Source organism: Anguilla anguilla, chromosome 7, assembly GCF_013347855.1.
Source record: "Anguilla anguilla isolate fAngAng1 chromosome 7, fAngAng1.pri, whole genome shotgun sequence".
Lineage (NCBI taxonomy): Eukaryota > Metazoa > Chordata > Actinopteri > Anguilliformes > Anguillidae > Anguilla > Anguilla anguilla.
The window spans coordinates 9,805,753-9,827,445 of record NC_049207.1 but is presented as its reverse complement, the minus strand read 5'-3'; the positions used below and the strand labels follow the sequence as shown (position 1 = coordinate 9,827,445).

Here is a 21,693-nt window from a genome sequence, read left to right as displayed (position 1 = left end):
TTTCATGTGAGGAGAAGCCCTCGTTGCCCTTGCTATAAATACGCCCGCGATTCAAACTTCTCCTGGCTCTTCCTTCGCTCCCCTTACTGGAGTGGGGGATGGGAAAGGAAGGAAAATCCCAGGAAATGATAGATAATTATGTCACTGGTCCAATTTAGTCTTTGTATCCATTCCACAGATGGACACAACACATACACAGGCGATGAAAATTACTGTATTTATTTGGAGACAGCATATTGACTCATACACAAAAACATCCTTTGGTTTTGCGTAGATGGGAGTAGAGATATCTAAAACGAATACCTTGATGGATTCATAATAATCAAGAAACCAGAACAGGGGATCACATCAAGTGTGACCATAAGTAAAATTTAAATACAGCACACTAATTGTTGTATTTTTATCTGAGATGGAGGTTTCACTTAAATAGAAGCCTTTCATTCGCAATAGATTTCTATTTTACCATTAACATGAAGTGGTCCTATTACCCTCAAAAATGATTCAAAAATGATAAAGCTCATCCATTTTCTCGGCCAGGCAGGAATACAGGCAATTCACAATCAGTAATGTCAAGCAAGTGTGTAGCCTGTAGAAATCAATCTCTGGTCATAACATAACTAACAAAGCTTCCATAACTGTGAACTACAAATGTGTGGAATAGTTTTTTTTTTAATGTCCCCATTCTGTACTACAATTCCCAATACTACGATCTACCCCCTTCAAGACTACCAACCCCTGACCCCCTCAGTCTGTTACCACCTGAGCCACCGAAAAAAAAAAACAGGAACCACCGGGGACTCTCCCTACTCATTAACCTTTGGAAGAGAGATGCAGCGAGGCAGGCCGTGCTGAACCGGTGGGAACAGACGGTAATGCCTGCTTCACGTGTGGTTACATCCATTACTCCCCGACGCCCGGGAGAAACACCGATCGGGTTCATTAGCATTCCATCCACCCGCCGCCCAGACTCGACACACAGAGGGACGGCGCGCCGCGTCGTCTCGCTAGCGTAGCCAGGCGGGGCTAACCGACCCGAGCGCAAACCGGGCTGCGGCGAGGGTGCCTTTCTTCAGCTTAATTACGGCGAATGTGTCGCAGGGCTAGTGTCAGAGAGCCCTGCGTCGTCCATGCTGCGTCTGCCCCAGCTGCCCCAGCTGCCCCAGCTGCAGCATCCGAGCGGCCCTCTGCCGCAGCAGCTAACGCAGCTCAAACGGAGCGAGGGCGAGCAGAACAGAAAGGGCTAGCCGCCTCACACCCCTCTGAGAGCAGGCTTGTACAGCCACGGGACAGGCACTCCCATTTAGAACAGGAAAACTAGACTTTCAAAAAGGGAAAAAAGAACACAGTGGCTGGGCGGTAATATGGGCCAGGGAAAGGACGCCATTTTGCCAGAGATCACAGAGGGCGTCCACAGCGCAGGGAGGTGCGGACGTTCACACTGCGCGCTTTTAAGCTCTCTAGCTTCACCGGAGGACAACGCGAATGCGGTGAAAATCGCACGGGGGTCGCGGGGGCGAAAGCCGCCGGCGCCGGAAGTCTGGAGAGAGTCTAACGGCGGCTCTCCATCCCCCGGCCGTCCCGCCCGGCTCTCATCGCTACGCCGCAGTCCCCGCTTCGCAGTGGCGTGGCGCGCTTCCTACGCCGCGACAGCGTTCGGTACGTTCGGTACCGCGCTGGGCTCCGCGAGCAGTAATTAAAACCCCCCCCCCCGAAAGGCCGGTCTCCAGAAGAGGAAACGCCTGTCAGAGCTCAGCGGGGCGCTTTGTATCTGAACCGCGCCGCGACACACCTGACAGACATCGCAGAGAAAATTACAAAGGACCGGAGGAAGACGTCAGGGCTTTGTTCTTCCGCTTCCTCTGCGCTGCGAGAGAAAGCTCTCCCCGGAATAAACCTCTTCCTTTCACACTGATGATTTAGGAGCGCATTTTGTATGAGCACAAGAGATACTTAAAAATATTTCAGGCAGGTTTGTATAGGCTCTTTTGTGCGCATTGCCCATTCTAATGTGTGCCCCCTCTAAAGCTGAGAATACAGGTGAGGCATCAAGGTGTCTTTCCACAGCCTTGGATGGAGAGCTGAAGCTCATACAGTCTTTTTACCGTGTGGCTGTATGGGCACCTGTGTGAACATGCCTCTATGAGTAACTACTTCAGACATTCCTTTAGCCAGAATTTTTTTACTTTGTCAGTTATGTATTTAAATAAAGCATGTGCCAATATAAAAATATCATAGTACAATTATCTTGACCAACATTCACAATATACAATATTATCCCGACATTTTGTGAGTTTGGCCACTCCCAAACCGGCTGCTACAACCATGAACAAAACTAATGGGAAAACCGGCCTCAGAGAAAGAAGAAAGAACTTTCGGCCATTACGGATGACACTTTTGTTTTGGCCTTGCGCTTCCTGCCCATTGTGCTGCAGAACGTCTCTCTCTCTCCCGCACAGGTAGAGCAACGCCACTCCAGAGACTCACGCAGACAGGACAGCGAGAGAGGGAGAGAGGGGGCGAGCGAGAGGGGGCAGGAGAGCAGGAGAGAGAGGGGGCAGGAGAGCAGGAGAGAGGGAGGGAGAGGGGGCAGGAGAGCAGGAGAGAGAGGGGGCGAGCGAGAGGGGGCAGGAGAGAGAGGGGGCGAGGGAGAGGGGGCAGGAGAGAGAGGGGGCGAGGGAGAGGGGGCAGGAGAGAGAGGGGGCAAGGGAGAGGGGGCAGGAGAGCAGGAGAGAGAGGGGGCGAGGGAGAGGGGGCAGGAGAGCAGGAGAGAGAGGGGGCGAGGGAGAGGGCCCAACGCACCAGAGAGCCGATTTAATGAACACCGGGCCTGACGGTGAAACTTTGTAGGGGGGGATTTGTGGGGGGGGGAGAAGCACTCAATTCATTAAGCGCGGAGCCACGCACGGGTGTCTCTCTCCTCAGTTCGCACCTTTGAACCCTCATTTGCGCTGTCAGCCGCAGAAATTAGCCGATGAATCTTGCGCGCGGCGAGCTTAATTAAACTATCCGTTACGTTTTCCCCCCGCGCCGCATTAATCACGCGGGCGGAGGAGTCGGGCGCAAAGTTACACTCCGTCTCCCCGGGAGACGGTGACCCCGAGGCGGGGCCTCACCTGGCCGGGCCGGACGCGGAGGGGAACATCTGTGTTTGTGTTTCGGGTCGTACGTTTAACCTGACACCGCCGCGGCGGACGCAGCTGGGGCGCCGACGGAACGGGGGGGGGGGGGGGGGAATAAAGATCATTTGTGTTCTAAATATAACGGTGACCCGTCTGGAGGATGACCAATCCCCTCTATCGCCGTCCTGCTGGCCGCGGGAGCGCTCGTTCATCACGCGCGATGCGATGCGGGGGTGGCAGGAGTCCCCCCCCCCGCGCTGCAAGCTGTCTGGTTCTGATCTCGCCGGGCCATCCCGCTGCATCTGAACCTAATGGCTTCAGGTTCGGTTCTGAGGTAAAGGTTTACTGTACATGGGTCCGGTTGCTATCCCAGCGTGCTTTGCAGCGGTTGGCGCAGTGTGGGGACTTATTTTGCTGTGCCGTAGGTCCAGTTCTGCTGGACTGACCGAGTCTGTAGTTCAGACCAAACACCAGGCCTGGTTACTGGGCTGCATGTCGGTTCTGCGCTGTGACCAAAGTCGATTACGGTTTGATTCTGTCTCATTGATTCCACACAATGGTACTTTCATTGATGCATGCATGCTCTCTCTCACTCTTTCACACACACACACACACACAGACACACAGTATCAGGTCCTCCTTCAGGTAATTGTGTTCATACCTGGCGCTGTCCTCAGAAGCTGACAGAGAGGGGGCTGTCAACCCCCCCCCCTCCCCATTAGAGGCCTGCAGATCAGCCTCAAAGTATCTACGAAAAAATGGGGGGGGGGGGGGGGGGCAGCGAAATAAACTCAGAGCAAGAGGCGGCAGAGGGCTGGGCGGCTCTGTGGCTGTGGGTTTATTTATAACCAGGTAAACGCGATCGCAGAGCTGTGAAAACAAAGGCTCGCCCGGCTGCCAAGCGCCCGGCCGCGATGCCGCTTGGCGCCGGCGATGTGCCAGCCTCCCGTCCAACCGGGATGAATGCGCAGGCCGCCGATTGGCTCCAAGCTGCTCGGGCTCCGCCCCCTAAAACAGGAGATGAGAGATGAGGCCAGAAAGACCGAGTGCTCGAACAACCGACACAACAAAAAAACAAACAAACGTTAAAGCATCAAACGCTACTTTTTACACTGTAACGGCAGTTGCATTTTTCAACATAGCGAGACACAGATAGCATGCTGGCGCGCTGCATGACCTCAGAAAGGCTGCAGGGGGAAAGAATATTTTCTTGTGGGAGGCGTTTACAGGGATCTGAGTGTTCCGGAACGTTCTAACCGTTTCCAGGGCACCACCACAGCCTATAATGCGGGACCTCCGTAGCCTGTAACATGTTTGCTGTGACAGGACAAACCCAGTGCTTACATCACCACTGCCTTTTCTGAGGCAGCCACCCGACGGCACCGAAGGTCTCTCTCTCTCCAGAGCTAGGCTACGAAAAGCAATGGCGACACCAGAGACGGAAATAAACTCAACTGCCTTAACCCGAATGAGCCACTTCAGGCACAGCGTCCAAAGGAGGCTAAACCCGACCTCCGCATCCCCAAATGAATAACACGCTATTTGGGGGGGATTCCATTTTGCCGCGGCGACGATAACGACATACGGAAAAATAAAAAGGATTTCCCTCAGATCGCCCTTTTGAATGATGTGTATCTGGGCCTGTTTGCGAGGGTAGGCCGTCTTGCTTCCCAGAACAAATTGCTTTTTCCGAGAATATTCACCTTTAATACAACAGTGCACTGGCTGTAGAACACGAGCTGAATAAGGTCTCACGAGAGACAGCCCCCCCAGCTGAATGAAATAAAAAAGCCTGTGAGCAGTGCATTTAAGAGGAGGGCGACGGTCATGTGGCGGTTTCACACAGACGTCTATATCGCTACATTAGCGCTGTTAGCAAGAAAACACCCTTTGTAAATAACCCTGAAAGGTCAGCAAACTAGCCGCAGCAACAAAATACGACACGGAAAAGTACGGTCAATGACAATGACAGAAAACAGCAGAAAGTCAATGCGTTACTGTAAGTAACATGGTTCCTTTAAACCGTTAAGTGAAAATGAGGGGTCGTGAATGGTCTCTCTATCCTTCTCTTTCACGTTTTGTCCTAGCTGTGCCGTGGAAGTCCGGCAGCCCCAAAGGAAAGGTAGTGATGGCAATGAATGAACGTGTTAAAAAAAAATCTATTAAGTAAAATCACAAAGCAGTGACCTGTGATTTGTATCCTATGGATCATTAAAAAAAAGGTAATGGACACAACTACACCCCAGTGCAAGCACTCCTAATTTTCTGGATAACGTGGGAGTTAAATACACCTGGCAATAGGTATTCTGCTTCATGGACCATGTTGGGTCCATACAGGTACTCCTGTCCTTATGGTAATGTGGTAGTAAAATACACCTGGCTACAGCTACTCCTGGCTTTAAGAGACCACGGTGCATGAAATACAAGTGGCTACAGGTAGGGCTACGTCGGGGAGAAATACACAAGTCGGGTACAACTTCAGCAAGGTCTCCGGCCAGGTAAGACTGCCAGAATGCTTCCAGTGAGTAGTGGCAGCAGACACGCAAAATCTGGCCTCAGGCATCGTCGGTCCCCCACCATATGCCAGGAGAGCACGGTAACCTGGCGCTGTCCTCCTCCTGGTTAAGAGCATCGCTCCAGAGACCGTCCGCACGGCGAGGCACCTGCTCTCCCGTCCTACCTGCCCGTCTCCACGCTCACAAGATGGACGCCAGCCCACTTATCGACGTATCAGAAACATGCTCCTATTTGATGTCACCTTTTCCATCCAGGATACCTTCAGAACCACTTTTTTGTACGCCATTTGCACCAACGTTTCAGATACATACAGTATAATTCTGCTCAGGAGCGCGTTGGCAGTCTCTGACCTAGAATACACAAGCATAACCTGAGGGTTGAGCTTCAGAGCCCTCGTGCTGATTCCACATGGGAGACTGTGGAAATGTTGCCCTGTGGTAAAGGTACTTCCATGAGTGCAGGAGGAAGCTCTGAAACACGAGAAAAAAAAATATTCCCCCTGTACCGTTCACATCGCAGCCCGGCTCAAAGAAATGTGGGTATTGGCCTGACGAGACACAGTATCTGAATTGCCATCCCAGTTTTGTGAGATATCCTAAAACGTGCTTGGGGCCCCATTTCAGAGAACACTATGCACTGCAAGCCATCATTATTCATTCATATCGGGAATACCGCGCAGTCAAATAAAGAACTGCACCGCCACTGCCTTAAAACACACTGGTGTAGCAGGCTGGGTCCGTAGCAAATACTCAGGGTTTTACAAGCCACTTCTCCCTATAAAGTATTCATCATAATTACCATCATCATAACGAAGAATAGCGGGGTGGTACAGCACTTTATGGGCTCGGCTGATAATGTAGAGGCTACAGGATTCGGTCCCTTGAGTAAGACACTTCAGTCACAGTGGCTTAGTTAAATGTCTGGCAGCCCAAAAAATACGTTCAAAGATGAGCCCGGCAAGTGGTTCCAGATAAAGACATCTGCTATGCAAACACAAAATGGAACAGTAATTTCAGACTCCGACGGAAAAACAGTATGTAAATGCGAACGGGGCTTTTCAAAAAAGCCCAGCAAAGCGTCCAAAGACTTCCAAAGCCTCGCCGCGAGCGTGACGCTCCTCCGGCGAACACTCACAGCCGAGCCGCTCCCAGACGCAAACCCGGCCGGCCGGCGTCTGAAAGGACAAGTCTGAGGGGCTCAGAGTAGCAGCGTCATGCCTCTCAGTTTGACTCAGAGTCACAGCTCCTCAGAGCGCAGCGTCATGCCTCCCAGTTTGACTCAGAGTCACAGCTCCTCAGAGCGCAGCGTCATGCCTCCCAGTTTGACTCAGAGTCACAGCTCCTCAGAGCGCAGCGTCATGCCTCCCAGTTTGACTCAGAGTCACAGCTCCTCAGAGCGCAGCGTCATGCCTCCCAGTTTGACTCAGAGTCACAGCTCCTCAGAGCACAGCGTCATGCCTCCCAGTTTGACTCAGAGTCACAGCTCCTTAGAGTAGCAGCGTCATGCCTCCCAGTTTGACTCAGAGTCACAGCTCCTCAGAGTAGCAGCGTCATGCCTCCCAGTTTGACTCAGCATAGGTCAGGTCAGAGAGTAACGTTCACTGTATGAACTGGACTTAATGTGTTTATGGTTCTGAAATAACTGTCGCAAAACAAGTATTGTACCTTATGGGACCTGTGTTTTCTAGTTGTCCCAGTGACCTTCGGTATGCACTGATTGTACGTCGCTTTGGGATAAAAGTGTCTGCTTTTGTATTGTAATGTAATAGCTGTTCAGCTCTGGAAAAGAGGGAGAATGAAGAGAAAGAGTGAGCTGTGGAACAGAGTGCAGGAGAGCGGTGCGGAGAGGTTCGGCCGCGCGGCGGGAGGGGGGCGGGAGTGCGGCGGGCCGGGCGGGGCCGCTGTCTCGGCCTCACCCCCATCACGCTGGGGCTCCGGAGGCAGGGCGGCGAGCAGAGCGGAAAGAAGCCGGTCGACGGGCCAGAGCCATGCAGTATTCAAATGCTGCTCAAACACTGCTGAAATGCTGCTCAAAACGCTGCTCAAAACGCTGCTGAAATGCTGCTCAAAACGCTGCTGAAATGCTGCTCAAAACGCTGCTGAAATGCTGCTCAAACACTGCTGAAATGCTGCTCAAAACGCTGCTGAAATGCTGCTCAAAACGCTGCTGAAATGCTGCTCAAAATGCTGCTGAAATGCTGCTCAAACGCTGCTCAAAACGCTGCTGAAATGCTGCTCAAAACGCTGCTGAAATGCTGCTCAAAACGTTGCTGAAACGCTGCTCAAAATGCTGCTCAAACACTGCTCAAAACGCTGCTCAAACGCTGCCCAAAACGCTGCTCAAAACGCTGCTCAAACACTGCTAAAAATGCTGCTCAAAACGCTGCTCAAACACTGCTCAAAGCGCTGCTCGAAACGCTGCTCAAAACGCTGCTCAAAACGCTGCCCAAAACGCTGCTCAAAACGCTGCTCAAACACTGCTAAAAATGCTGCTCAAAGCACTGCTCAAAACGCTGCTCAAACGCTGCTCAAAACGCTGCGGCGAGGCCAGACGGAGAGCCGGGGGGGGAGGGCTGCAATTGGTGCCTGTGAACACGTGTAGAATTCTCAAAGGGACACAGAGGAGCAACATACCTGGCCCATTTGCCAGCAGAGATTGGGCAGAGAGGTGCATTCTGGGGGATCTCTACAATTAAAGCAAATAACTACAATACTTACATTAAAAATATGTAATAAAGGATAGAGCTGTTCTTCAGGTGCAGAGCCCTATCTTATCCTGTATAACACCGATCCTGAGTGACTCTGCTAGAACAGTGCTTTTCAGTCTGGACAGGAGGGTCAGGCCCCTCTCTAAGCACACACAGACACACAGCATTCTGGGATTTCTGGGTTACGCTGCAAACAGCTGTGCTTCCCCCACAATTTATATACTGTTCATACTAGAAAGGCACTGTCTGTTAAACCGAACCGGACGGATCGACGGAGACGGTGATAGAGTATAAAAGAAAATAAAAATAGAGCATGTGTAAAAGAAAGAAAAAGAAAAAGTGAGGTCCTTGAGTTCTGGTGTTTCCAGAGATCGAAGATGTTGATGCATGCACTCCCACTCACTCGGTCCACTCCCCTTAAAGTGAAAACAACAGAAGAACGTATCTGCATAGGACAGCCCACGCTACGCTAAACGAACACAACCACAACCAGGGAGGGGGCTGGTCTCCTTCCTCATCCCCAGCGATAAGCGTCTCCCCCCAGCCCGGAGAGAGAGTGAGGCTTGCCCAAAAAGTCACAGAAAGGAGGAAGTGACGCGCGGCGCGCTGGTAAACTAACGGGGCTCCCGTAAGAAGACGCGTCTCCGTGTCACCTGGGCGGGAGTGCGGAATGTAGCGCCGGGGGCTGGGGGGCCCGCGGTGAGGCCCTGCCGCTTCCGCACGGCTCTCCGGGTTACGGCTCAGCCTCGCTCAACCGGCCGCGTTATTAATCTTCTCTCCTCCGAAATGAATCTGCGTCGCTAAACCGATACCGAGCATTAAACCGTGCGAAATTTAAAAAGCACGACTGAACGCGGACGCTGTCCTCACAATCTGACTTCCAGGTCCAACACGCAAAAAATAAAATGATCTTCTGTTGCTAGAGCACCAGGACTACCCTATAATACTACATTCAAGTTTCAGTGAGGTTCATGAGGAACATCCCAATGACTTCATAAATAAGCATTTGAAACAATAAAACCTGATTTTTTTTTTTTACTCCCTCCTTTAATCCACTGTGAAGCTGGTGCTATATAAAGGCAGTTTTTTTTATCGAATGATTGACATGACATAATACAGGTGTGCTCACAACAGTATCTCAAGCCCTCTCTTTAAGGAGCTGTTCCAGTGCCTGGGTGGGCCCCGCGGTTCAGGAGGGGAATCCAGACTGTGCCAGAGCTGACTGCCGCCGGCAGCCTCAGCAGGGCTACGCGTAATTGGCCGTAGAGTCGCCCAGGGTTACGGAGGGCCCAATCACCCAGGATCTGCGTCTCATCTCTCCAGCAGCCCGGGCTGGTTGATCAGGCGCCTGCGAAGTCCGCCCGCTAAGTTGCGCATGAGGCGTCTTCATCTTCCTCCGGCTCCACCGCCAGACTGTTTAACCTCGCGGCCTTCGCGTCTAACCTTCTAAACCCCGAACGGGTCCCACAGGACTCTTCATCGACCCGCTCGAGCGTAAGCACACTGCTTTTAGGCTTCCAGGCCCAGACTATATCTCTTCGGCGCTTTTTTTCTTTTTTTTTTTATGTACTCAAATTTAGCCGCCACCACTCCGAGTTAAGGAGGCCACTGCTGATACCAGCTAAAGGCTCATTTAAAAAAAATGTTAAATGAATGAGTAATTAGCCCGGACGCATAATTGGCATTTGGAGGCGGCGTCTGGCAGCACATTAAAGCCGACTCTGGGCCCGCCGCGGGCCCCGGGCCCCGGGGTGACAGAGACCATTTGTGCGAAGCTCATTTAAAAACATCCCGGTCAAGGTCAAACGCACGCGCCTCTTCGGCCCGGCGCCGGCCCCCGCGAACGAGCCGCACGTGCAGCCCGCGGCCTCCAGAAACGCCGAGGCCCTCTCGCCACCCCTCTCTACACTCAACCTCTCTCTCTCTCTCTCTCTCAACACCTCCTTCATCCGACTCCGAACGCGAGAACAACGTTCTCCATGCGCAAGAAATTAAACAGCGAGCTCGTCGCTTCCGGCCAAAAAACTATCATTGTTGATTTTATTTGTAGGGAATAAAAAACAGGCCGATGTTTTTCAGTTTTTCACGTTTTCAGTTTCAGAGCCTAATACCGCTGCTGTTAGAGCAAATCAAACAAATCAACAAAACTTCACGGTCAGGCACCGTGCTCATATGAACAGAGCGAGAGATAAGAATTAGCCCAAACATTCCCTACATCATCGCTTGCGCACTTGTGAAATCCGTGATTACCACACAGCCCTTCCTCATCAACAGTTCGTTCAGCCAGCCCGCCGAACGGATTCTATCCTGGGGGGCTGGCGGCTCAATTGGAGGGAAAAGTCTCGTGGAATCAATTTGAAAATCTTGCAAAAGGCATTAGTATAGATAAGTATCTAGTGGGTGTGATAAAGCACTTTTTTTGTGCCCCTAAGCCGTTGTGTTCAAAAAAAGTACCGATATAGACAGAGGGCTGTTTGCATAGTCCTGTGAGCAGTGAACATAAGCACAGCCAGGCTACCTCAGAAAGCGGAGATTCTGATAAGCACACACTGAGTCACACATCATCACATGCCTCAGAAGCACGGTGGATACCACATCCAACAATACTCCTTACGCAACAGCAAAAAAAATCCCCAAATTTTTACTAAAATTCTACAGACATACTTTTGTTACACAAAGTCCACGTCAAAACAATCAACAGAGAGCAAAACTGGCTGATCGAGACCTGTGGACCAAGTGTGAGATAAGTCCAGTCATCAAACGGACCGAAAAAAAAGTTCACATAGATACCTTTGTTGCCTTGGCTGAGCTAAAGGCTCGATCCATTCTGTACCCGAAGAATAGAGATGCATCTATCTTGAATGCAGTTATTACAAATTAATGTACTGCCAACACATGAATGTACTGTATTATATCTGACGCTGCCTTCTTGGCCAGCATCACCCGGAACTTTCCTCGACCCCGGGAACTTTTCTTGAAAAATAAAAGATAAAGTTAAATAAATAAGATCACCAATACGTGTGCCAAACAATGCTCGCGTTCTGCAATCTTTTCCTGGCCCTATGTTAGCATCATTCCCAACTTTTCCATCGTACGCAAGCAAAGAACGTGTGAACACTGGAGAAAGGCCATAAAGATTCATTTCTTTCCTGATAGCGTAAGAAAGAAGTAAAAACCTGATGGCTTAGCTGTTCGGTTGAAACGCACATTTTTAGAAAGGCTAAAGGGTGCCGATTGAGGCAAGAAATATAAAGTAGCTTTCCTTGACAGAGAAACTACTGTATCTTTATCTTCAATGTGGCTCGCCAAAGCTAGGCTTCCCTTTACCGCTGGTGACACGTTCACAGAGACGGCAAAGACAATAGACCTGAAACCAGCAGCTCAGCTCAAGATGCTTCAGCGCAGCTCCTCTCTGGAGCCGCCCGGAATAACAGAAAGAAAGATCGATTGCTGAAAGGCCCAATCAATCTGATGATACTCCATTATCATATCATGTTTGATGAAAGCACAGATTGCAGTGAGGCTAGCCTTAAAACGCATTTGCTACTGCACTCATATGATTTTTTGTCTGGCTTTTTTTGATTATATAATCACTTCCCTTTTCATAGGCATCAGTAAGGGTTTCGTTAATAACAGTCCCAGAAAATGACAGGTGCCTGCATCAAGGCTGGTTGTTATGCGCAAGGCTTTCTGTTCTCACGTCCTGTGTGAGGGCAGAGCACAGGGTTTCATTAGACAACAGCCTCACGCACCGCTGCTCCACGAATCAGAGGCGCTGATACCCAACACTCATCTGGCCCTCACAGTGATGCACACAGAACTCATGCTATGCTCTATAAGGTTCCCATTTCATACATCTTCTGAACCAAATTTCGAGCTGCCTTGCCAAGCCCTAGCTGCTGCATTAACACTTTCAAACAGAAATAAAATTCTACGCATTCACGCGTTCTATCGAGACAGATAGCGCGTGCTGACATATAACGAGGAGGATTCTGATGAAATGCGCTGAGGTAAACTGGTGTGACACTCTCTGAGATAGTAATTTTTTTATTTTAATGAATGTTTACCTAATTGTTAATTCATGGAATAACCATAACTTCAATATAACCATTAGTTATTGCCGGAGTTAGCTCGTTAAGAAGAGCTACGGCCTTTCAGTTCCCATCCTGAATGTATAGCTAGCTAGCTATTAAAGTAGCATGAGCCATTAAGCTCATTTAAGTGAATAAAAATGAAAAGTATCTGTGTGGTTTAATATTAATTTCCGATTTTACGTTGGCTATAATTATCCAATACTGAATAGCATTTATTCATTTCCAATCATCAGATACAGGCCTAATGTTATTCCAAAATCATTTCATATAAAGCTTCGATACCACAAGTTTTTTTTCCTACGTCATGTGAGCATTCCCCTCCGTAATTTATGGAATGTAGGGCCCCCAGACCACCCACCTTTTAAACTGCCACTACAGAACAAAACTTAGGGGGAAACACTTGAGTGCATCTTTTCAAATGCATCAAATTCATCCCTTTGGAGACAACTCTGAATAGCCAAGAGTTGCCCTGACAATTTAGCCGAATCAAAACCAACGAAGTGGGGTGAAGGTGGGGGGTGGGGGGACTACAGAAACGCCGGAAATGAGACCGCTCTGCGTTTCCCCGCACCGCGGGACGCCCCATCCCCGTCTGGGCGGAAGCCAAGCGTCACCGCGAGCCGTCTGCAGATGGCGGGGGAGCGGTCAGCGGGCCCTGGGGGGTTTCCCAGGCTCTCTCCCGCTGCCACTCACACTCCCGCCTGTCTGTCACGCCGGTGGTCGGACCGCAAAGCCCACTGGGCATTTCAGCCGTCAATCACAGGCCCCCCTGGAGTAAGGAACAGCCCCTTTATGTAGGAAGAGACACAGAGCGTACCCAAACGGAGGCCGCTTCATTTGCTCCCAGCACCCCTCCAGCTGGATGGGGGGGGGGGGGGGGGGCAGGAGGGGGGGTTGTTCTCAGCTAGAGAACACTCAAATATGAGATGCTTTTCTTTCTTCGTTACTGACTGCTCAGCTCGAAAAATATTGGTTAATACAGCCAATATAAACACGATTAAAACGCACTGGTAAAAAAAATGAGCAGATTGTGTTTAGTTCACAACAGTGACAGCTGGCAAATGCGTTCCAGGTCTTCGCAATTACTCCTGAAAATCCTCTGCGCGGGATCCTCCGGAGGAGCAGGACCGAATTCGGCGAATGGAAAAAGAGAAAAGGGACGCGCAGTCACAGACAGCACCCAGGACAGAGCAGGAGGGAGCGGGGCTGACGTGAGGACTAGCCCAGACGGCTCGCCGCAGCGCTGCCGTAACCGGGCCGCCCGCCCGCGACGCTCCCCTCCGCGGGTTTGCTTTCATGTTCCCCCCGCTCGCGTCCGCGCGAGTCACCGGGAGGCGGGACAGCGGGGCCGAAAATGAGCGCTTACTGCATCAGGCATCAAAGAGACGGCGGAGAAAAACAAGGCGAACCCGTCTGATGGCGTGTAAAAGAGGAGACGGCGAGAGGCAGCCGAGGGAAAATGTTTTATTCCGCCGGAGAAACAGGCCTCGACGCCTCATCATCATTTCGGCAATTTCCACCGGCGACGAACGGGAGGCGGCGCCTCCTCCGCTCCAAACGGCGGCAGCGCCGCGGCGTCGCGGCAAATTGAATTAAAGCGGCTCCCTCCGCCTCCATGCCGGTTATTAGCCCGGCGCTAAAGCCCGTAATGCAGAACAGTGCTGTGTAACAGGATCGGGAGCCGCGCGGACTGAGGCGCGTCGCTGCGGCGGGATCAGCGCGAGCAGGAGGAGGAGGAGGAGGAGGAGGACGGGAGCGCTGCGCGGATCAGCAGCTCCCCCCACTGAAGATGCAGAGCGAGGCACGCGGAGAGAGAGAGAGAGAGAGAGAGGGAGGGGGGAGAGAGAGGGAGGGGGAGGAAGGGGGGAGAAAGAGAGAGAGGGGGAGGGAGAGAGGGAGCGAGAGAGGGAGGGAGGGAGATAGAGAGTGAGAGAGGGGGAGGGAGAGAGAGGGAGGAGGGAGAGAAGGATAGAGACAGAGAGAGAGAGAGAGAGAGGGGGGGAAGGGGGAGGGAGAGAGAGGGAGAGAGGGCGAGGAAGGGGGGAGAGAGAGAGGGGGAGGGAGAGAGGAAGGGGGGAGAGAGAGGGGGAGGGAGAAGAAGGGGGGAGAGAGAGGGAGGGAGAGCAAGAAAGGGAGTGTGAGAGAGCAGGAGAGAGAGAGGGAGAGAGGGAGGAAGAAAGAGGAAGTAAGAGGGAGAGAGAGGTGGGGGGTGAGTCAGGTTCCTCGCATCTAAAAATAAAATTTTACGCAAGAGATAGATTAAAACCAACATTATTTAAGAGGCAATTTTGTTAGCAATAATCAGTATATTATAGCATCCTAAATTCAATCATTTTATATTTTCCTAATGGGCACACAAAATTATATTAAGAAACACATTTATACCCTACACACCCTAAACATAACCAAAGAGTATAACATTTTTGGCATGACCAACCTGATTATAATTCATTTAATTTGGTAAAAGATACAATATACAATAGTGTACTGCAGTGGTAGTGCACCATGTTTGTGATAAATTAAACAGACAAAATTCTCATCAAAGAAATGTTTGAATAAGGAAGAGCTCTACGTCCAACACAGATTACACGTTACATAAAAAAGTTTTACAAGTGGTGTAGAAGCCATGTTTAAGGCTGCTATCCACATAACAGAAAAAATCTTACTGTAATCACATGATCTGATTGCACATACCCACTGAACAAGATTTAAACAGAAACTGGCGATGGCAAAGAAGTGCTGTCAGAACTGGGCCCTGGCAGTCAAGATAAGACTAAAAATAATGCCTTCCCAGAAAAGCCGGGCCCTATGGCCCTGAAATCAATTTGTTGATACTTCAGTATGCTTGCATATGTAAGTTTGCAGCCTTAACAAAATTTTACTTCAATTAAAATCCAGAATATTCGCTTTCAGGAAACTTGTATCGACATATTGTGCATAAAATGCTTTGCCAACACAATCCTGTTTGTTATCTTGCCAAGAAAGCTCAATTTAACAGAAAGATAAAAAAGAATGAGAGAGCAAGAAAAACTGACTACTATAATAAATAAAAGAAGAAGAAGACAAAGATTAAGATTAATCATCCTTGAAATATTATAATATGAAAGAAATAAGCTTTGGTCACACTTGGCATTAACCATAACGATAACTAGCCTATAACAAACTTTTTTATTTTTTCATTTCTCCAGTCCAAATGAAGGATTGTGGTCACGCCACAACAATATCTACGAACATATATCAAAAGATAACAATGGATATCATTGGGATCGCATTCAAAATAATAATAATAACCACAGCGATGATTTTTTTTTAAATTGCTGACCAGCCACAGAAGGGTGAAATACAAACAGCAATCCCGTTATTATCAGGCGGTGAAAGAGGCAGAACGCGGGTGATTTAACGGGCGAAAGAGCTCGCTGTGCAGCGTGATGAAGGGTCGGGCGTGCGGGCGGAATTCACAGAGGCTTCGCGCTGTACAGCCCCGTCAGATGGTACGATAAACATGCGCTGGTTAGCCGGTTAGCAGGAGCGCATCCCGTTCCCCCCCGTCCTCTGTGTGCCGTTCCCTTCAGTGTGCAGGAGCGGAGCTCGGTGACATATTTGCTGAATGATAAAACGCTCTCTGGTACACTCGGCTGAATCATTACGTTTATAGTTATTGTTATTGCAATTTTTTTTTCTTCCGAGTGCAATTGGGGCTTTGCCGTGTTATTACTTTGGCAATACTTTAAAATGTTCAGTCAATAAAAATAAAAGAATATCTGAACTGAAATGAACTGAAGAAGAGAGTGAATGAGAGGGGAGAGAGTGAGAAAAAGAAAGGGGTAGACAGTTTTTATATTTGATAGGTGCGTTGTTTGGAAACTCATATGTATGCTCGTCTGACCAATACAGCAAACAGGGGAGAGAAAAGGAGAGCCTTGCACTAGATTAAGGAAGCAACCAGAGAATGACCTCCAGCAACCAGAGAACGACCTTCATGAAAGAATATTTACAGTACCCAGTCAAACGCCTTCTTTTAACCTTCCCGTGAAAAACTGCATGTGAAAAATAAAGGGAAAAAATAAACTCCGACCTTGGAAATCTGAACTCAGTTCCAAAGGCACCTAGTCATGTCCTGGTGTAGAAAACACTAAAAACAACCAAAATGAAAAGACACAAACGAAATAAATTTGCATGTTTCCCATCTGAAGGGGATGTCAGCTAGACTGAAGGTAGGGAGTTACTCCAGGACAGAGGAAGATTTAACAGCGTCGCTGCATATCTTTCAGGAGAAAGGAAGTGCCGGAACGTTCTTTCATTCTGATTGAAGTGACCGTAATTCTGACTTTGCCTTTCGGCCCTCCGAAATACACCACCCCTCCAATTACCGAGCAGCGGCTCCCGTCGGGAGACCCCGGCGGGCAGACCCAGACGGGCGCCTCGTCCCGCGCAGCGACGGAGCGCGGAGACGCGCCGGCCCAGCGTCGGGCTGCTAGCGGACGCTAGGTTTCTGCGAGAGCTCGGCAGCGGGAGCGACGGGCAGCGCTCGGGGGGGGAAGGCGGCTGTCGCTGGGACAGATGCTACAGCGCTCTCCCGGGTACCCGGGCAACAGGGCCACGCGCCTGCTCTGCAGCCGCGGCAACGGCGCTGCAGTTCCCAATCTCACCCCGTCCGTCAAACTGAGGACCCAGCCCAACCCAGCCTGCGGCTCCTCACCCAACTCACAAACAGGAGAAACTCCAATATAGATAAAACCGCTTGGGTATCGTCGAGAGGCAAAAAAAAAAAAATATTTAATGAATATTTAATTCATTTCTTGAGCCAAATTTTCCCTGTTCGCAAAATTTTGGAATAACCCATTTTGCATCTCGAGGCCTTTGCAGTGCGACGCATGCCCAGGCAGGGCACAGCGCAGGCTGCACAGACTCACAGGAGAACTACATGGCCAATAAGAGGAGAAACATGCCCTTCACTAATGAACAGGCAAGCACACCTCATGTGCGTCTGCGCATGCATGTGCATGTGCGTGTACATGTACATGTACGCGCATACATGCGTGCGTGCTTGAACACGTCTCTACGAACAACCGCAGTATGCAAGTCACTCTATGTCAAATTAGAGACTTACTAACAGCTATGTAAATCTCTAATCCCTCTGTGTCTCCGTACTAATTGCAATATCATTACTAGGCATTTCTTTGCCTCTCCAATATTTATAGCGCAATACTTCCTTTCACAAGCTTCAGCACATTTTAAGCTTGCAGTGAGGACAGCAGAAATTCAGGGACAACACGACATAGCATTCATATCATTGCCCAAATCCCACAACAGGCTTCCTAAAAGAGTAATCACACCAATCTTGTTCTGATCCAATCATTATAACTCCTAAATGTTGTATAAATTGAAATTATGGACAAAATTTATGGACATAACTGGACTAATTAGCAACGCCATTTTTATCATGAACGTGCGTGTGCAACACAGCCGCTGATTACCAGTCCAGGCCTGTGACGTCACGACTGTCCGCCATTTCTTTTTTCCACCCCCCTAGGTCCACAGCGCCCCGGCCGTACATCTTTACCGGCGGTTTGGAATAACACCGAAGGCCGTCCACAAACGTTCAACATTTCATCACCCGCGAGGACAGCCCGCCCACTAGAGGGCAGTGTCTCCCATTACGGTTCAATTAAGAAAAGCGTTTAACTCATTGGGCGTGCAGAGAAAGGTACGGGGGTTTGTTGCGTTGGTGCTGGCTGCAGGTTCTGAGGGAGAAGTGAGGGACGTGGACCTCCCCTCTCCCCACAACGGCCAGATTTATCTCTGCCATGCCCCCTCAGCCCCGCTTAATTATGTACATGTAATTAAGTTCATATTTTATTCTGGCAGCTCACATCCAGCTAGTCAGTTTGTATATTTAATAAAGCGTTGACAACTAAATTTAGGGGGGCCGTGACGGCTGCACTGTTGTAATGCGAGCTGACAGTTTTCGGAATTAATGCCAGTCCCCCCCCTTCATTCCTGATGGCTCCATAACTCATAAGGAAACGTGGGAGTGCAGTCGGGTCTCAGCGGTTCACCAGCACCACCATCTACAGGGTCAACATCCATCATTAAAACAGCCGACCATATACCCCACTCACACAAGGCCATTATACAATCCTCAGTACACCATGCATACAAGATCATTACACAGCGCTCTGTACCCCACTCACACAAGGCCATCAGACAATCCTCAGTACACCATGCATACAAGATCATTACACAGCGCTCTGTACACCACTCACAGAAGGCCATTACACAATCTCCTGTACACCACTCACACAAGGCCATTACACAATCCCCTGTACACCATGAATACAAGATCATTACACAGTCCCCTGTACCCCACCCATACAAGTCCATTACACAATTCTCTATATACCACTCAAATAGACTATTACACAATCCTCTCTACACCACTCAAACAAGACCATTACACAATCTCCAGTACACTACTCATACAAGATCATCACATAATCCTCTGTACACCTCTCAAGAAACATTACAAACATCATTTATAGGGCTTATAAACAACCACAACTCTAATCGGGACATCATATATATAAACCACCAGAGATCTTGCCTCAGAAATCAAGCATCACAGAACCAATGACTATCATAGCAAGCACGGAGCCGCCCAGACCCACGGCGCAACTCACTTCCGCAGACACATTTTTAGCTGGCACCACCTGTGCATGCGTCCCACAAAACGTCCCTGAAAGGTCGTCCGTGTATGAGTGAGTGACCACAATTTGCCATGCATAGCCCACAACGCCAGTTCCTGCGCACCATGGGAAAAACCACCAGAACACCAAAACTCAGACTTGACCAACTCTTCATTGATATAGCAAAATTCACTGGCTCATTAATGTTATTACATTACATTACATTTATTTGGCAGACGCTTTTATCCAAAGCGACGTACAAAAAGTGCATTTCACGGTCATAGACAACTGCCAAACACAGGTTCAGTAAGGTACAATACTTATTTTGTACAGCTATTTCTAGCCAAGAACACAGTTTAGTTCACACAGTGAACGCTATTCAGACCTAACCTCTGCAAAGCCAACTAGGCAGAAGAATAAGCTACAGAAGCTATTAAACATTAATGCCAAGAGTGTCAATGATTAAATGGTTAACCGAATTAAGGATGAGTCTTAATGACTAAAACTTAACGAGCACAATGATTAATACGGATGGCCTTTACAATTAATACTTAATTATAATGATTACGATAAACGCACTGAAAAAAGCTGTATCAGCGAGGGGGGCCTACTCTCCAGCCATGTAAGACATATGAGCTGATCTCCCTGTGCAGGGGGGCCCCGGGGCCACAGGCACCCGCTAGGGCACCTTCTGACCTGTGAGCCCTTCTCCATCACTAACCCTCTCTGCGTTCTCCCTGTCCAAACAAAGCAAAAAATTTAAATTAAAAATAAAAGAAAGCAGACTCTTCTTGGGGTAGGTGGGGTTGGGCTGTGTGTAAGGGGGTATGGAATTCCGATATGACTCCAACTCTGAATCCACACCACACACACACCGCACACGCAGTAACAAAGGCAACAGAGCACGCAGGCAACTCTATCTTCTGTGTTTTTCGCAACAGACGGCACTTGCTTGACAGTTGCATTTCTTTTCAGTCTCGAAAAACATAATTTGCGTAAAAAAATTCTGAAATAAGCAGGGCAGTAAGTAACTGACACTGCTTATTACATTTAAAAGTACACTTTTCCGATTGTGTTTTCCAACGCTGTGACGCACGGTTCTCGAACTACGGGAAATTCAGTCTCGTCTAACTTGTTTTCTTTAATCGTGTCAAAGAGCTGAAATATGCAGTCCGATTACGGGAAGAATCAAACGAGGAAAGACGTGAGCTTACACTTTCCAGGAGTTGAGTGTTGTTTACTTCCAGCCAGGACAGTGCAAAACTGAAACAGATTACCCTTCGACGTATTTCCTGCTCGTTAGCGTGCGTGCTTTTATCCAGTGGTGTGAGGAGGAAGCAGGAACGTACTCGCTGTGACATAACAATTCAGTTTCAATCAGATCACACACGCGCACCGTTTTTTACTGCCAATTCACGCAGCAGGCTGGATAAAACAGTCCAGAGGCGAAGAGCAAAGCTGGTGTTTTGTGGCACCTGGTGCCCCGCAGGTCCACAGAGCGTTCACCCACTGCTGTTTAAAACAGGAGGACTTTGGCTCGGCATCGCTGAGAGGCGTGGCACTGTGCGTGCGCCGCTCGCCAACCTTCGCGGCGTAGGTGAGCCTTGTAATTACAAGCCGACAATCAAACCTCTCATCCCAACCGCGTTGGCGCTGCAACACAACCATTTACAGTTTGTGAGGCGCAGGGGTCCTCAACCCTGGTCCTGGAGAGCCACAAGCTCTGCCAGTTTTTGTTTCACCTTAAAATCAGCACTCAAATCAGACCGAAAGTGAAGACCGTTAACTGTGTAATCACCTGTTTTAACTGGTTAACGAAGTGCAGAGAACAACCAAAACCAGCAGAGCCTGCGGCTCTCCAGGACCAGGATGCAGACCCCAGGGTGGTGGAATACCCATAATGCCTAGCCCCTCCAGAGGGAAAAAGGAGCAGACTGAGACCAGGTTGAGGAGAACCACCCTCGAGCAGTGAAAAAAAGGTGTTGCATAAGGAGTACAGGCTGCCTAAACAGATAAAAGTAACGTCACAATGGCCTAGAAAAACCATGCTGTGTGTAAGTGCACAGGCATAACTGCTCCGCCACATCCTATCTAGAGGGTCACGGTCTGGCTTTGTTCAGAGCACGGTCATACGTTAGGGTTCACATGACCGCAGCGGCCGGCGTGCAGCTGGAGCGCAGCCCACCGGATAAGCAGAAACTCAACGGATATGCAATAAACTAAAATAAAATAAAAATAAATACCAAAAAAATAAACACAGCGATGTGGAATCCCGCGTTCCCCGAACATCTGCGCCCGCCGGGCGGATCCTGCGCCGGCTGCCAATCTCGCGGCTAACAGGCTGGCGGAGCCGCACGACGCCGGCGTCGATTCTCCTTAAGAGAAATCAGCGGCCGGGCGGCCCGGCGCTCGCGCCGCTCACGGAAACGAGGCCGGTTTGCTCGCAGATTTACCTCCGGCTGCAGCCGGGCAAAACCCTCTCTCTCTGCGTCGGGCTTCGAAGGACGAGGCGGGAGACGTGGCTTTGTCACGGACGCAAAGTTAAGCCGCTCGCCGCTTTTAAAAAATAA

The 21,693-nt window shown here is 49.7% G+C and overlaps 1 protein-coding gene across 2 annotated transcripts in view; it reads right to left on the bottom strand.

Moving 5' to 3' along the window:
- Nucleotides 1-21,693, bottom strand: part of tbc1d22a (TBC1 domain family, member 22a) — a 142,146-nt gene that overhangs the window by 109,355 nt on the left and 11,098 nt on the right. The gene's annotated exons all lie outside the window — the stretch shown is intronic.